General features: G+C 35.8%; 1 pseudogene across 1 annotated transcript; it reads right to left on the reverse strand.

Annotated features, from left to right (window-relative positions):
• Positions 1-13,409: 13,409 nt before the first annotated feature.
• LOC143577571 (coniferyl alcohol acyltransferase pseudogene) lies at positions 13,410-15,626 on the reverse strand (annotated as a pseudogene). The gene is made up of 3 exons (XR_013143135.1): positions 15,179-15,626; positions 14,005-14,562; positions 13,410-13,859 (listed from the first exon to the last, which is right to left on the reverse strand). The product of XR_013143135.1 is annotated as a coniferyl alcohol acyltransferase pseudogene (transcript).
• Between the last annotated feature and the right edge of the window lie 1,072 nt (positions 15,627-16,698).

The raw sequence follows: 16,698 nt of genomic DNA on the forward strand, positions 1-16,698 counted from the left end.
TCTAGACATTCTGGTATAAACTTTAATAAACAAATGACTTCTGCAAAATAAAGTAATTTTATGAGAAAAAATCTATTATTTGATAGAATTCTGCTCTTATTGAAACTTACATCCATGCTAACAAAAAATATTACTAAAAAAAATATTACTAAAAAAAGTTATCTATTTAAACATAGAAAAAAATTAAATATTACAAGTTATGAGAGAAAAATCAAAATACAGGTTTAGTTAACTAGTTAATATAAACAAATAAAAAATCAACTTTGAAGCAATATTATGCCAATTTTATAGAACAGGCATAAACTTTTCGGGCTAGTTCCACGATTATAGTCTATTTGTGGGTCCTGGTTTTAGATCAAGAAAATTTTAGTTAAGGGATAATCTTATATATTTTTATCATCATACACGTGTTAATGTATAGCAATTTTTTTTATCAAGTTAAAAGAAAAAAATAAATGAAATAATATTAGGCTAAACAATAAATTAATTAAATAAGTAAAAAAATGAAGAACAATAAATTAATTAAATAAGTAAAGAAAAAAGAAGAAGAAAAAGAAAAGATTAAGTAAGAACTCAAATTTAAATGCTCTTTTATCGATTTACAATTTTAAATACATAATCCTTTTAATATATAAAACAAATATATATAGTTTGAAATGACCGGAAAGAAAAAGTAAGTTTTGTAGTTTCTTTTTTTGTGTTTTCTATAATTAATTAAGTATTCTAGATGTTTTGAAAGATCAGTTTTTTATTATTTCATTGTAAATTTTTTTCAGAATGAAAAATGATAAGCGTGGGGATGTGATGTGTGGGTGAAATGATGCACTTTAAATGTTTAATACTTGGTGTTTTTATTGCTTATATATGTCGAACATGAGTACTTTGATTTTTTTATGATCATAGATGTTTGAAGCTTAAAGGAGCTAATTTGGAACATTCAAGGTGGTTAAAACATGAAGATTGGACATGATTTGGAGGATACAAACGGATTGGAAATGAAAGTAATGAAATATTATTTGATAAAGAGTTAAAACACGAAGACGTGGCCGTAAATGGGGAGAAAATGGAGTTGGAATGAAGAGTTTATAAAGAAAACAACATATTTAAGAAAGTTGTCAAAGTAGCTTACGGTGGCCTCACAATTGCTTACAGCGGACCAGTAGGCTATGAGCATGAGTCTCTGCCTTACGGTCTCCGTGTTCCTCACACCACCCACCATAACTTATGGTGGACTCACCATAGCTTACGACGGGTCTAACACAAAAGTTTTTTTTCGATTTTTCTTCCATATAAAAGCCCGGTTGAACCCTATGTCAATTATCCTTCATACTTTATCATATTGGGGCTATTTTGGAGCGATCTTCCACCATCATAACACATTCCAATTCATCACAATCATCCATGTTATCATTCGTTCAACAATCAATGAAGCTATTCAAGATCAAGATGTAAGGTTAAATCCTTTGCAACCATCTCCGGGAGTAGGGTTGTGTTTGTAGCTAGACTTGGTGTTCCAAACCTCGGTATTGGATTTGTCTTTGATTTACCATTCAGTTAGTTAACTTTTGATTTTCTTTGTGCAATTAAACAGTTTATCGTAATCGAATGCTTTGAAGTTTTATCATCTTTTAGGATTAGGTCTTAGAGTCATTGACCCGTTTTTCTCTAGCCATTAGGCCGATTGCATTTATCAAACCTTAAAACTGGTAATCAATTAGGTTATTATTCATCCAAACCAATCTTTTAGATTAAGTTCCGACGATCAGTAAGGTCAAATATTTAGTCTTTCGATTATAAGTATAAACAAACGAGTTTTTCAAATAGGTTTAATCAATTGGCCAAGTCTGCGACACAGCCTGAAACCTGGAGTTTGGTTATCCTTCTCTCAATTGTTTTACAAACCAAATCAACATTTAAATTGCTTGACATTGTTTAATCACCCTAGTATAATTAATTATAAAACATTAAATTTGATTAGCATTTTTCACTGATTCCATATGAATTCGACACCTTACTTGCCCAAGTTAGTAAAAGTTATTTTTATAAATGTTTCTGAATGACCTTCTGACATCGATCAATATCATAGGAAAATGTTGTTGTCACTTGATTTGTTATGTGTTAATGGAGTAGCTTGATTAATTATGAGTATGCAGTAGGATTTTTAAAATATGATATTATTGTTAATGGTGTATCAATACACGTGACACGATTTTAAAGATCTACGAATTCCGATGGACGGTGTTGTAATTCTGTCAAATCCGACAGAATTGTTAGACCATTCTAGGGATTTGTTGAAAACATATGCTATTTTTGGAAAGTATTGATCAAAATAGAGTATATATTTCCTATTATTTTTTGTTATACCACAGTAAAGATGATAGACTTGCTTGATCCACATGTATTTCCTATTATTTTCCTATATGTATTGTCAGAATGGGATCATGCTGCTCATATGGGTATCAATAATTTGGGCTGCTGGGAGGAAAAGTCAAATTGTGTCAACTCTTGGGTAAGTTATTTATTTGGAATGTATTGAAAATTAGTGAGTTGTCGGATAGTATAATGGATATTTGGAGTTGCTATATCACTAGTTTGTACTAAGTTTTGTTTTTCAGTTTAGATACAATTTCTTTTCCTGAATATGCCATTTAAATTATTTTATTAATGCATTTATCTTAACATCAGTCAAAGGGTGGATGCTGTTGTGGGCATAAAAAATGGAACCTTATAAAAGTAACTTCAAAATTTTCAGACTAACTCTTCCAAGATCCAATGTTTCTTGCATCACGTAAATTCGAAAATAAAAAATAATAGAACTTGTATAGCTAATGTTTAAATCCATAAAATCAATAAACAACCTTGCATATGTCAAAATAATAAAATTAACAAATTTACAACTCTTGTTAGGTATGTTTAAGTTGATAAAGCGAGTCTGCCATTGTAGGGGTATGGTACTAAAACCCGGTTCTACGACCCTATATCTATTATGTTTGGCTTATTTCGTTACATGGACTAATACGATGTTATTGGGCCGAGGGGGTTTTGTGGAGGTAACCCTAACTGGGCTAGGCCCATTAGGGTACCATGATGGTGGCCATGAGACTCTATATAAGGAGGTCTCCACCTCCTTATCATGGGTCATGCTCAGTAAGAGCCACCACCAGTTTTTGTGTCTGTGAACAAGAAATCCTCAGGATATCTTAGCAGTCGCCTCCACGCCCCCGAAACCATCGCAGGTCTCACAGTTGCAGGTCACAGGCGCAGCTGAAGAAGAAGATCAAGACGTGGTTCGTTCATCTCAAAATCCGTGGAAGCATCGTCATGGATCAGGTCAGATTTCATTTCGTGTTTCGACATTTTGGCGCCATCCGTGGGACGGCAACGAACTGCCCTTCGATCTTCATCTCGGCTGTCAGATCTCTCCCAAGAAAAACGCAGACCTGGAAATTTACAGAAAAAGGCTTCAAAGCATGTTCTATTTAAAGCTCAAAAGGATCCATAGATCTAAAAAGAGATTTCCAGATCTGGGCAAGAAGGAAAATCCGTGATTCGAATGATCAGATCTCCGAATCTGTGAATCACAGATTCAGGATCTCCGAATCTGTGATGGTTTTAAATCTGCTCCGGGCTTCAGATCTGTCCAGATCTGATTTACAGATCTAGGTCTAGATTACAGACCTGGATTTTAGGTCTAAAGTTGCAGATCTGACTCTTAAATTGCAGATCCAGAAGTTACTAGACTTCCGCCGCCATGTACGCACGCCCGGGGGTTCTCACTCCTCAGCCGTGCATGCGCCGCCGCGGAAGCCACCATCGGGGTTTTGCGCAAGAGACCTCCGCCATGCACACGCACTTGCGAGTCACCACTCTATCGCCGTGCATGCGCGCATCAGGCTACGCGCCAAAACTCCAAGGTTGGGAATCCTCCTAATATCCCATATGGCTACGCGCCAAACTTCAAGGTTGGGAATCCTCCTAATATCCCATTTGGCTACGCGCCAAGGTTGGGAATCCTCCTAATATCCCATATGGCTACGCGCCAAACTTCAAGGTTGGGAATCCTCCTAATATCCCATATGGCTACGCTCCAAGGTTGGGAATCCTCCTAATATCCCATATGGCTACGCGCCAAACTTCAAGATTGGGAATCCTCCTAATATCCCATATGGCTACGCGCCAAGGTTGGGAATCCTCCTAATATCCCATATGGCTACGCGCCAAACTTCAAGGTTGGGAATCCTCCTAATATCCCATATGGCTACGCGCCAAACTTCAAGGTTGGGAATCCTCCTAATATCCCATATGGCTACGCGCCAAGGTTGGGAATCCTCCTAATATCCCATATGGCTACGCGCCAAGGTTGGGAATCCTCCTAATATCCCATATGGCTACGCGCCAAACTTCAAGGTTGGGAATCCTCCTAATATCCCATATGGCTACGCGCCAAACTTCAAGGTTAGGAATCCTCCTAATATCCCATATGGCTACGCGCCAAACTTCAAGGTTGGGAATCCTCCTAATATCCCACATGGTTACGCGCCAAACTTCAAGGTTGGGAATCCTCCTAATATCCCATACGGCTACGCGCCAAACTTCAAGGTTGGGAATCCTCCTAATATCCCATATGGTTACGCGCCAAACTTCAAGGTTGGGAATCCTCCTAATATCCCATATGGCTACGCGCCAAACTGCAAGGTTGGGAATCCTCCTAAGATCCCATATGGCTACAACGCCAAACTTAAGGGTTGGGAATCATCATACCATATGTTCACCGCATCGCATATGCTCACGCATATTGCACATGCTTACGCATCACATGCTCGCACATGTCACAGTCTACACGCACGCGCACGCAACATCTGCGCGTGGCGCATAACACAAAACCAAAGTCTACGCGCACGTGCATGCAACATCTGCACGTGGCGCGTGACATAAAGCAGCACGTAAGTCGCCTCGCGCGCCAGCTTCTTTATTATTTTACAGCTTGTAAGTCGCCTCGCGCGCCAGCTTCTTTATTATTTTACAGCTTGTAAGTCGCCTCGCGCGCCAGCTTCTTTATTATTACAGCTTGTAAGACGCCCCTCGCGCGCAGGCATTATTATTCTCAAAGCTCGTAAGACGCCTCTCGCGCGCAGGCTTTATTATTCTTAACTCGTAAGTCGCCACTCGCAGCAGGCTCTATTATTATAGCTCGTAAGTCGCCTCGCGCGCCAGCTTCTTTATTATTTTACAGCTCGTAAGTCGCCTCGCGCGCCAGCTTCTTTATTATTTTACAGCTCGTAAGTCGCCTCGCGCGCCAGCTTCTTTATTATTACAGCTCGTAAGTCGCCTCGCGCGCAGGCATTATTATTCTCAAAGCTCGTAAGACGCCTCTCGCGCGCAGGCTTTTATTATTCTTAGCTCGTAAGACGCCTCTCGCGCGCCAGCTCAATTATTATTCTTATAGCTCATAAGACGCCTCTCGCGCGCAAGCTTTATTACTTTCACAGCTCGTAAGTCGCCTCACGCGCCAGCTCAATTATTATTTTCAAAGCTCATAAGACGCCTCTCGCGCGCAAGCTTTATTACTTTCACAGCTCGTAAGTCGCCTCACGCGCCAGCTCAATTATTATTTTCAAAGCTTATAAGACGCCTCTCGCGCGCAAGCTTTATTACTTTCACAGCTCATAAGACGCCTCATGCGCCAGCTCAATTATTATTCTCAAAGCTCATAAGACGCCTCTCGCGCGCAGGCTTTTATTATTCTAAGCTCGTAAGACGCCTCTCGCGCGCAGGCATTATTATTATTTTAGCTCGTAAGTCGCTTCTCGCGCCAGCTCCACTATTATTATAGCTCGACAAGTCGCCTCACGCGCGAGCTTCATTATTATTATAGCTTGTAAGTCGCCTCGCGCGCAGGCTTTTATTACAACATGTCACCATCATGAAGAAAGCCTCTAAAAACTCAGACAATAAAGACAAGGCCAAAGAAAAGGGGAAAAACCCGCCTCACACCTTATAAAGTCCAGCGCTCCACCTAGACGCTTGCGCGCCCAGGAGCAACACTGGACTTGGGGGGGCTTGTAGGGGTATGGTACTAAAACCCGGTTTTACGACCCTAAATCTATTATGTTTGGCTTATTTCGTTACATGGACTAATACGATGTTATTGGGCCGAGGGGGTTTTGTGGAGGTAACCCTAACTGGGCTAGGCCCATTAGGGTACCATGATGGTGGCCATGAGACTCTATATAAGGAGGTCTCCACCTCCTTATCATGGGTCATGCTCAGTAAGAGCCACCACCACTTTTTGTGTCTGTGAACAAGAAATCCTCAGGATATCTTAGCAGTCGCCTCCACGCCCCCGAAACCATCGCAGGTCTCACAGTTGCAGGTCACAGGCGCAGCTGAAGAAGAAGATCAAGACTTGGTTCGTTCATCTCAAAATCCGTGGAAGCATCGTCATGGATCAGGTCAGATTTCATTTCGTGTTTCGACAGCCATCAATTCTTTTGCCGGGTCGCGTAAACTCGGCTGGTTGTGTTTGTTTGGGTTGATATTCGGGTTCATAACAAAAAAAAAACGTAAAAAAGGAGCCGTTCTAGAAAGACGAGAATGTACATATAGAGGGAGGGAAGATCGTGTAGCAGTCGTCCAAGGGGATGTCGTAACATATAGATGAAAACCTGCTACGATCAGTTAGATTGTTAGAATGTTGATAAGCATAAATCATCATAGCCGAGAAACACATAAAACGATTAGATCAAAACCCAGTTGATCCACCCTACTATTAATAATATCAAAAACGAAAATTACACTACTACAAAACCATTAAATATGGACCCCTACTTATTAATGTATTAATAACCGGACAAAACATTACACCAGTGACCAGACACCTTAGTACTTACTAATTCAAAACCGCTTGGGCCGGATTTGAGAATTGATGACGCTATCTTACTTTAAAAGTATTCAAACATTACATAAGACAAGTATTATTAAATTAAAAGTTTAGTACAACTATATTGTTATTTTACTTATATATACCAAAAAAACAAATAAATAAAAGAGACGCAGTGATTTCTTTGGAAAAAGCAAAATATGTAGAGAGTAATTTTCTTTTTTTTAGTAAAATAGAAGATATTTAAGTGTTAGAAAGGATATTAGATTCATAACTGTAAAACATGAGAACAATATTACCTTAGAAGAGTTGGCAACAAAAAAGAAAATATATATATTGCCAAAACCCGGCCCGACCACCAACCCTTTCCACTACAGTACAAAGAATCGGGGTAATAGTGGCGACAGACAATTTATCGCTGCTATTGCATGTTGTTGTCGCTATTGGTAAACAAGGCCACCCATACACCATACTTCGTTGGAATCTCCAAATGACTTTGTTAACTCTTTTATGAGGCACAAAAAGCCCTCTTGGTTGAGTTTATATTGGTTGGCACCGATGATTAAAGTAAATTGGTACTCAAGTAAAGGCAGTCAGTATTAAAAAAATGTATATTAATTAATGACTATTTTTGTCACTTAAGATAAAGAACATGCTTATGCAAGTTTTCCATTGATGTCAACCTTCCTAATGATATTGTAAATTATCACTAAAAAAGATAAGTTGTCGCATTAATTGTATTTTAAATTATCACTTATAATCTTCAATCATTGAGAATTTACTATGTTCAATTTTGAGGGCAAAATTACTTCACCGTGTTCACAGATAAAGTACAGAGAAAATTAATGTCATGTGGTTTCAAGTTAAATACATAATGAGTCCCCGAAATTCTTTTTAAACCGGTTGATTCCCTGGATTTTAGAAACGAATAATTTGAGTCCCTGTCGTAACTGAAAATACGAAATTACTAGTTTACCTTATTTTTTTGTTATTTATATGAGTCCTTTTGGTTAAATGATTGTTCATTTTTAGTCATTATTTAAAAATTCCCTCCAAATTAAAGAATTAGCCATCAAACTATAACCAATCAAGCTATAATCAACCAACCAAACCCTAATCACCCAAAAATAAATGAACAGAACTTTTTTTTAACAAAAATAAACAAACCGAACGTAACAACTTCTAAAATAAGTAATCGAATCGAACTCCATCTTAGCGCAAGCTATGACAATATTTTTGCTATAAATAAGTTCAGTTAGCTTATTTTTGTTTAAAAAAAGTTTGGTTTATTTATTTTTGTTAAAAATTAGTTCGATTCTTTTTTTTTATTTTTTGCTTATATTTTTTTTTAAAATAGTTTGATACGTTTGTTTTTGTAAAAGCGAATTGTTCAGCTCATTTAGTTTAGTAAAAAAAAGTAGTTAGTTTTATTTGTTCATTATTAAAAAAAGTATTTTGGTATTTTATTTTTGTTAAAAAAGTTGTTCGGTTAGTTTATTTTTGTCAGAAAAGTAGTTCGGTTAGTTTATTTTTGTTAAAAAAGTTGTTCGATTTGTTTATTTTGTTAAAAAATAAGTTTGATTTGTTTTTTTTGTTGCTGTTAAAATGTAGTTGAATTCGTTTATTTTTGTTAAACAAAATGAACTAAACTGCTTGTTAAAATAAGTGGTTCGGTTCGTTTAGTTTAGTAAAAAAGTAGTTTGATTCGTTTAGTTTTGTTAAAAAAATATGTTCGGCTTGTTTATTTATGTTAAAAAAAAGTAGTTCGATTCGTTTATCTTTGATAAACGAAATGAACTGTTTGTTAAAAAAAGTGATTCGCTTCGTTTAGTTTGATTAAAAAAAAAGTTAGCTTGGTCTGTTTATTTTTGTTAAAAAGTAGTCAAGTTTGTTAAGTTTTGTTGAAAAGGTGATTTGGTTCGTTTATTTTTGTTTAAAAGTTAGTCTAGTTCATTTATTTTCGTTAAAGGGGGAATGAGAGTCAAGGTGACCAATTATTAAAGTTAAAGGATTCAGAGTGACAATGTATAATATAGAAGTGAAATGTCAAATCTACCCCTGAAACTAAAACAGTTAAGTAACAACAGGGAATCAAATGGTTTATTTTTAAAATCATAGGGATTCAACCAATTCAATTTTTTTCCAGCGACTCATTGTTTCTTTGCCTTGAAACTACAGGGACGCAAACAATTATTTTCTTATAGAGTATAAGATGTATTAAATCAACTATTTTCTCTGGTTGTAATTCGTAACTTTTATTACAATGATTCTGTTATACACGGATGGATTAATTCTGAAAAATCTTATTCTTATTACATTTACTGTCAAAACACTTGTTATTGTAGTTCTTATTGTGTTTGTCAGCGAAACGGTATCCACTAATTTGATTAGCAATTATTACGCAACTAAATTGAACAAGTAGTTAGGATATTAACTTACGGTTGGTTGAATGCACGACCTCAACAAAGTGATATTAGAACCTTGTTCTTCAGCTGATTTGCCTAAAAGTCGATTTTCACTCTAATTTTACACTAGATCATGTTTCATAAAGTAATTCTAGATAAAACTTATTTTGATCACATATTTTAGAACAATCTAGCGTTTTGCAACTATTCAATGAGCAATTCTAATAACGGTTCAACAAATAACCTCCAAAATTGAACCACGACGAATTCGTCATGTGAAAGCGTTGTCTGTAACATTTCCTGAGGATCTATGATTTTGCGCTATGACATTCAATCACATATGGTCCATATGTGCACCTTACGGTTCCAATAAACATTGGAGGCATGTAAATTTCGAAGGATCCACGAAGTACATCAAGGACGAAAGAACACGAATGTTGGTCAAAAGGCAATGAGATTAATGCTCACTATGGCCCTACCAAGTATTATGATGTATTGTCAAATAAATGTGACGTACAAATACAATGGAGCAATAACGACCCAACACTATGAGTGGTTCACATCTTTATTGGTGAGCTTCAAATTTTGGCAACGATAGTCAAAAATGAGATATTGTTGCAAAAAAACTTTGATCACTACCAAGTCATTAAAAAAGATACAAATTTGTAATCAGAATCCCAGAAGATAAAACCTACCCCAATTCCATGGATTATAAAAGACTTATTGACTTATCAGTTGGAAGTTAAGGCAAGAAGACAAGTCAAGGGGGCAAGTAATGTAGAGGAGTATACTCATGTGGTGTCAACTGTTAGGAAAGTACAAATCAATTAAAATACATATAATTAAGGAATAGTTTGTTACATATTTTCTTTAGGAGATACCACAACTAATGCCAGCAATTAAAGAACCATTGTAGCCCAAGAATCAAGGAATTCACAATCTTTATTATTATTATTATTATTATTATTATTATTATTATTATTATTATATCATTGTTCTTCCTATTTATTTTGTATTCTTTCTCATAATTTGTAATACACAACCAACAAGCAATATAAAACAATTCTGAATGCCATTTGAAAACATGGTATAATTACTTTTTGTGGGATTTTTCTTTCTAAGTGACTGTGATGTTATTGTGACTCGATGGAGATGGAGTTGTCTAATATGAAAAACACATATTGTGACTAGTACTTACATATTCTCTTAGGAACATGGTTAGTATATGAGCAGTTCAACATATGGAAATGAATAAGTTGTTTTGATTATCGTTATTAATAGGAACAACGGTTTTTCAGACTAAAACCAAAAGCAAGCCATTTAAGGGGGTGTTTGGGTAAGCTTTTTGTTTTTGCTTTTTTGCTTTTGGAGGGATAAAATGTCCAAAATGCCCATCCAAAAAGCAAAAAAACTTTAATTTGGTGCTTTTTGAGGGGCATTTTGGACATTTTACCCCTCCAAAAGCAAAAAAGCAAAAAGAAAAAGCTTAGTCAAACACCCCCTAAGTGTTATGAATATGAAAGCATTTGTTAGATCCGAAGGTACTCTGTGACAATCGTCAATTTCAGGTTAACTCCGTTAACTCAACTCCGTCAATTCAAACTTAAAGATCACTGAATCTATAACGCACACCTCATTACATTTAAACTAGGGTTTAAATGACGCTTGACAATTACTACATGTGTAGTCTTTCGGGAATTGCACCGAAATGCAAACAAGTTGACGCAAACGATTAGTGAATAAACGAAAAATGTCAAAACAATAATTATGTAATAATTATGTGTTAGACTTATGTGTTACTTGTTTATATTATGTGTGATGCTAAACCAGAAACAAGAACTAGTTATTTAAGCTAGAAAAGTAACAATTGGAAGTTGAGGGACTAGAGTGTAACATGTTATTATAAATAATAACAAAAACCTAAAACCCTAATCCTCCCTTTCTCTCCCTCATAATCGATGGCCAGCCCCCCCCCCCCCCTGTCTCCTTGCGATCGGCCCTCATACACACACATACAATCAAGATTTTTCAAGTTTAATCGAAGATTAAGGTGCTAGGAAGGTATAAACAACTATCCTATGTATTTTACATGCTTAATTTTGAGTTTGAATGGGTTAATTATAAACCCTAAAATCTGGAAATTTCATATATTGTGTTCGTATGATCTTTGTTTGATTTGATGATGTATTGATGATGATTTGATAACTAGAATTGATATTGTTACATGTTAATTGTTGTGTCTTGATTTTGAGATCAAATAAAAACCTAACCATGTATGTATGGTGTAATTGATGTGCATGGATAGTGATTATGGTGTCTAGAGTGTTATATGAACGGATTATAGTCTATAGATGATTAAATTGTTGAGTTTTGTTGCAAACAGTTTCTGGACAGTTTATGTTGTTGATGTTCAACTGATTGTAACGGGGTGTAAATGTAAAAATTGATTGAGATAATTGATACTACAGTAAACTAGGTTGAGTCTAGTTTCTAAAGAATATAAATTTGCAATTTTTGGACATGTAAAAGTTAACCTTTATGATTTTACAAAAACGTTGTGCAAAGCTGAGTTGTTAGACCTGCTTTAGGTTATTTTGTAAATGTTATATCTCATGAACTACGAGACCAATTGGGTTGGTTCCACTTCTGAAAGTTGACTTGTTGAGTTAGGAACCTAACCCAAGTGGTCTTGCATTTATTGGATTTTTCATTTAACGGGAATTTCAAATAACATTCTGTTGCGCATAAATTTGACTGCTATGAGTTTGCTGTGGTAAATTGATCTTTGTGAGAAATATGTATGGAATAAAAATACAAGAAAATATGTTCTGGAAACCTAACACATACATGCTTTTGTGATGATTTTTGGTAAATTTATTGTGATGCTATGATCGGTGGGATAGACTAGTTTTTCAAGTAGAATTCTGTCGTTAAGAAACTAGTTGCTGAATTTTGTGAAAGTTGCATGAAACATGGTGATTGCTAAATTATTATCATGTTTTGACCAAATTGCCCTTGCGGGGAATAATTGCTAATTGATTGTCATGATTTGACCAAATTGCCCTTGCGGGGAATAATTGCTAGTTAATTGTTATGTGTTGACCAAATTGCCCTTACGGGAAGTAATTGCTAGTGATGTACATTATGAATACACGACACGTAAATAATTGCTCACACATGTAACGTATCACAAATACACTTGTTAAAGTCACACACGATTCACAAATGAAACACGAAACATGTTGTGTGCATAGGAATTATATGGTCTAGAGACTCGATATTAGTTCCGATACTTAGAAAACCTCCTTATTGTTTTAGAACGCTAGAGAGAGTTTTCTGTGACGCGCATCACTTGGTGATTTATTTCGGGAATTCTTCGCAAACAGTGAGTTTCACTTACCCCTTTAAACTGTTTTCAAACGCTTTTCACTTGGGGAGATAACATACTCCGAAAACGCATTTAAAATTTTGTTAATATAGATTATATATCACTTGTAAAGACTAAGTGGCAAACGCAATAACTAAAGTCCTTCATTCACATCGAACCGTTTAATATTGGATAATAGCGAGTCATTGTTGAGTAGTACTACTGGGTTTGACAAACCCCACCCAACGCTAAACTCGACTGGAGGTCGAGTGGGTGTAATCTTGGCTAAACACATACCATGGTCGGGATAGACCTGGTGGCAAGGCAAATGATAAACAGTCAGCTTCGGTGTCGAACACTTAGTAATACTTGTTTTATAGGCTAGCTACCTATAGATATATAATTGACATAACACTATCTGGTAACGCAAAACGCATAACGCAAAACGCTGAACGCAAACGCTAAACGCTTTATTTTATATAAACTTGTGAACTCACCAACCTCGTGTTGACACTTTTAGTATGTTATTCTCAGGTAGCCGAGGCGGGCGCGCGGTATAGGATCATGCATTGCTTGAAAACGCTTTTGTTATGCAAACTCTGTTAAAACTGTTATCATTGGGTTTAAGTCGTCATGCGTGACGCAACATTTTGTTTTATGTTTTTCTTTACGCTTCCGCATTTAAATACTCGTAAACGTTTTCATGGTTTTGAAACTTTGTTTTATGGTTTGATTATAACTAATGAATCCGATCCTGTTAGTTCACACCCTCTGACGGTAAAACTCCGTTAGTGGATTTTGAGGGTGTGACATACTCAGCACTCAAGGGCTTGAACATGTGATTAGCATGTAACTCGATGTAGTTCATGTGTTTCATCGGCAAATGCATGTAGACGATCCAATCGTTGTTGTTGGTTGGACTAGACAACGTCATCACGTAACAGTCATTCCTTCCAGATGGTACATGACATGATCCAAACACCACCTTGCCCCACCCGAAATCCATCTTGTCCATGATGTGGAACCTAGTTCCTGATGAGATCATCACCGACATTTCTTTGCTCGCAAATGCAATTGCTACTAGTGGCTGGGAGCGACGTTCCTCCACCCAGTCTATCACATCCAGAAAATGATCTTTTGTGGTGGCTGTTTGTAAGAACTCGTGAACATTCGTTACTATATCGCTCAATGACATCTCTTTTAGTTCCTGATGTTTCAAATAAAATGAACTAGAATAAAAAACATAATTACTTGTAAAGTTCAATTGTAAATAGTATTATAGTAAATAATACTTGTGTTAATATATAGAGCTACACACTTCAAATTGGCTTAACCATAAGTAAGTTAGTTACCTGTGATCTTTTGGACCCTGATGGCATAGACAAAACATTTCCAAAATGAGAAGCCATTAGTTTTTCTTTCTCCTCTCCTCCCCCCTGACCCAACCTACTCCTTCCATCAACCGCAAGAGCTACATTACACAACCGGTTATAGTTTTCTGAATCTTCCATGCTCAAAGCAATAATCTTCCACAGAAAAGAGGTGAAAGCCTCAAGCTTCGACCGCTTACGCCCATTTTCACTAGCCAAATGCTGTACCTTGTCAAGCTGCTCTCCCTCGATGTAGTAAACGCGGTTAATGAGTAAATCATCACCATTGTTGTTGGTGTGGTCATGGGCAGGCTCAGTTGGTGGTTCAAATAGAGAAAATACATTGCCAATTGATGGTGAATATCTGGTTGGGCACCTAGGATTGAGGATGGACCTCTCAAAAGAGGGTAACATAGATGGTGGTTCAGATCGAGTTATTTCTGCCCATGATGAAATGAACATGTTGGCTGAGTACCCGTCAGCTGCCCGGTGATCAAACATGCACCCTATTACTATGCCTCCACATTTCAATTCAGTAACCTGCATGTTGTGGTTAATTATCAACATTGTTATTATTGATTGATGCGATTTATTTTAATACAGTTGGTGTTATAAAAATGCGTATAACATACATGGTATCAACACTTTAAAACATTAGATGAATGATTTTATAACCAAGTTGTCACTAGGAAACATTAAATGCATGGTTTTGAACATTATTTTGATCTATATAAATTATTCAACAAGCTAATCAAAGCTCATCATTTATCAAGAATTAACACACTTCTTTCACAAGGGGATGTGAAAATTAATAACAAACATCCAGGGAAAAAACACAACTTAAAACCGATATAACTTTTGATCCGTTTTAAGACGTGCTATGTGTACAAAAGACTATCCAAAGGACGAATGTTGTGCCATATAGCCTATATATATAGCGGTTTAGACTAACCGTGAGCAAAATTCTTGTCCCGTGACCTCTAATTCTTAGTTTTCCCTAAATTTTGGAAATTTCGGGTTTTATTTTATTTTCAAGTTTTTTATTGTAAATCCCTTAAAAACTGAGATATGTTTTAGCCAAATGATACCTAGTCTGTTTGTTCACTTGTTGTATAATATTTATAATATACATGTGACTAATATTATTGATTAATACCTGGATGGCAAGCACCCCATGTAGCTTCTTGGGCATTAATTTACCCTCAATACTCTCATCTGGATTATACAAATCAAGTTCCTTGAGCTCCACGTCCGCGAACGCTTCGGTGAACTCAACTCCGCGGTTATTGCAATGAATTTGATTCTCCCCAACAGCTACATTCAACAGGATCTCACCCGCAAGCTGGTAATACAGCGTAATAGCTCGAGATAACGAGTCTTTGAGCGCGTTAAGTGTGGTTGCAAAATCGCCGTGAGACGGTTTCTTGTAGCAGAAGAAAGAGCCAACATCAAAAGGTGGCACAAGCAAGTCTAGGTTGGTAAATGGTAACCAGTGGTCAGTCCATGGTTCTTCAGCATGCACCACTACTTTTTCAATAACATTCACTGAGAAACTCTTACCTTTAATGCCCATTTTGATGAAAGATGGCTATAGATATATGTATATATATTATTTGTTAAGAGATATATAAGAGAGAATAGGTGCAGGTTGATATTACCAAAGGGTAAGTATATATAGTGGTTAAGTCGTGGTGTATGTTGCACGTTTCAGTTAGGGTAGTGACCATCATAATTACGAATATTTGCATTGTTTTATTATTTTTTAAGACTATGATGTACTAATAACAATATTAAAAGAAACATGTTGTCATATTAAATATTACTTTCTTTACTTTTGACTGATTATATTAATATCTTAGTGGTTGTAGCTGATTCATCCATTCAAACTCAAGTCACCTACTTCTACTTATCTAACTTAGATAAACTATATAAATCCATTATATTAACACATCCATTTCAGAAACAATCTCTATGTTGAAATAGTAAAAACCGCACAAACTTATTAGTATATAGCCATTCAATAAAAGAATTAAAATTAAAAATTAGAAAACAAAACTGTTATATATATACTCTCTACAAACTTATTTTTGTTATAAATATATTAATATTATGGTTATCAATACCTAATATAGATTAGCTTTCTCTTCAAGTTTTCCTATCCTATATATACATCTCATTGTACCTCCTTGTAACATACACCATATTAATGAAATCTCCATCTTTCTTCCTACATCTCTTTCTCACATGTTCGGCTATTAGGTTTGTTTCACAACACGTTATCAGCACGAAGCTGTCCACTAAGCTTTGACGATCAAAGTTGCTATAAGAGATTCGTACATCAAGTAGGATCGTTTTCCAATTCATGATGACAAAATCAACGTTGATGCTTTAATCATATAATCAGGTATTTATTTAATTTATGCTTAAATCATTGAAGTTTAATTTACAGATTGCTTTCTCATTAATGGTTGTCTTTTAAGGTAATCTATAAAAATCCTTTGTTTATTAAAAAAAAAACTAGAGTTCAATAAGATTTTAATTATTAATCGCCGGCTTTGTGATTGGTAATACATTATGATATTGGTATTTAATGTTTGCAATATTATAGAATTAATATTATTAACAGTTTGCAAACTACAAGTATAAATCAAAGTTTAATTTATTTAAAACGATGCA

This window comes from Bidens hawaiensis, unplaced genomic scaffold, assembly GCF_021521415.1.
Source record: "Bidens hawaiensis isolate Kalapana, Puna unplaced genomic scaffold, B.hawaiensis_p1.1 tig00028737_1, whole genome shotgun sequence".
Lineage (NCBI taxonomy): Eukaryota > Viridiplantae > Streptophyta > Magnoliopsida > Asterales > Asteraceae > Bidens > Bidens hawaiensis.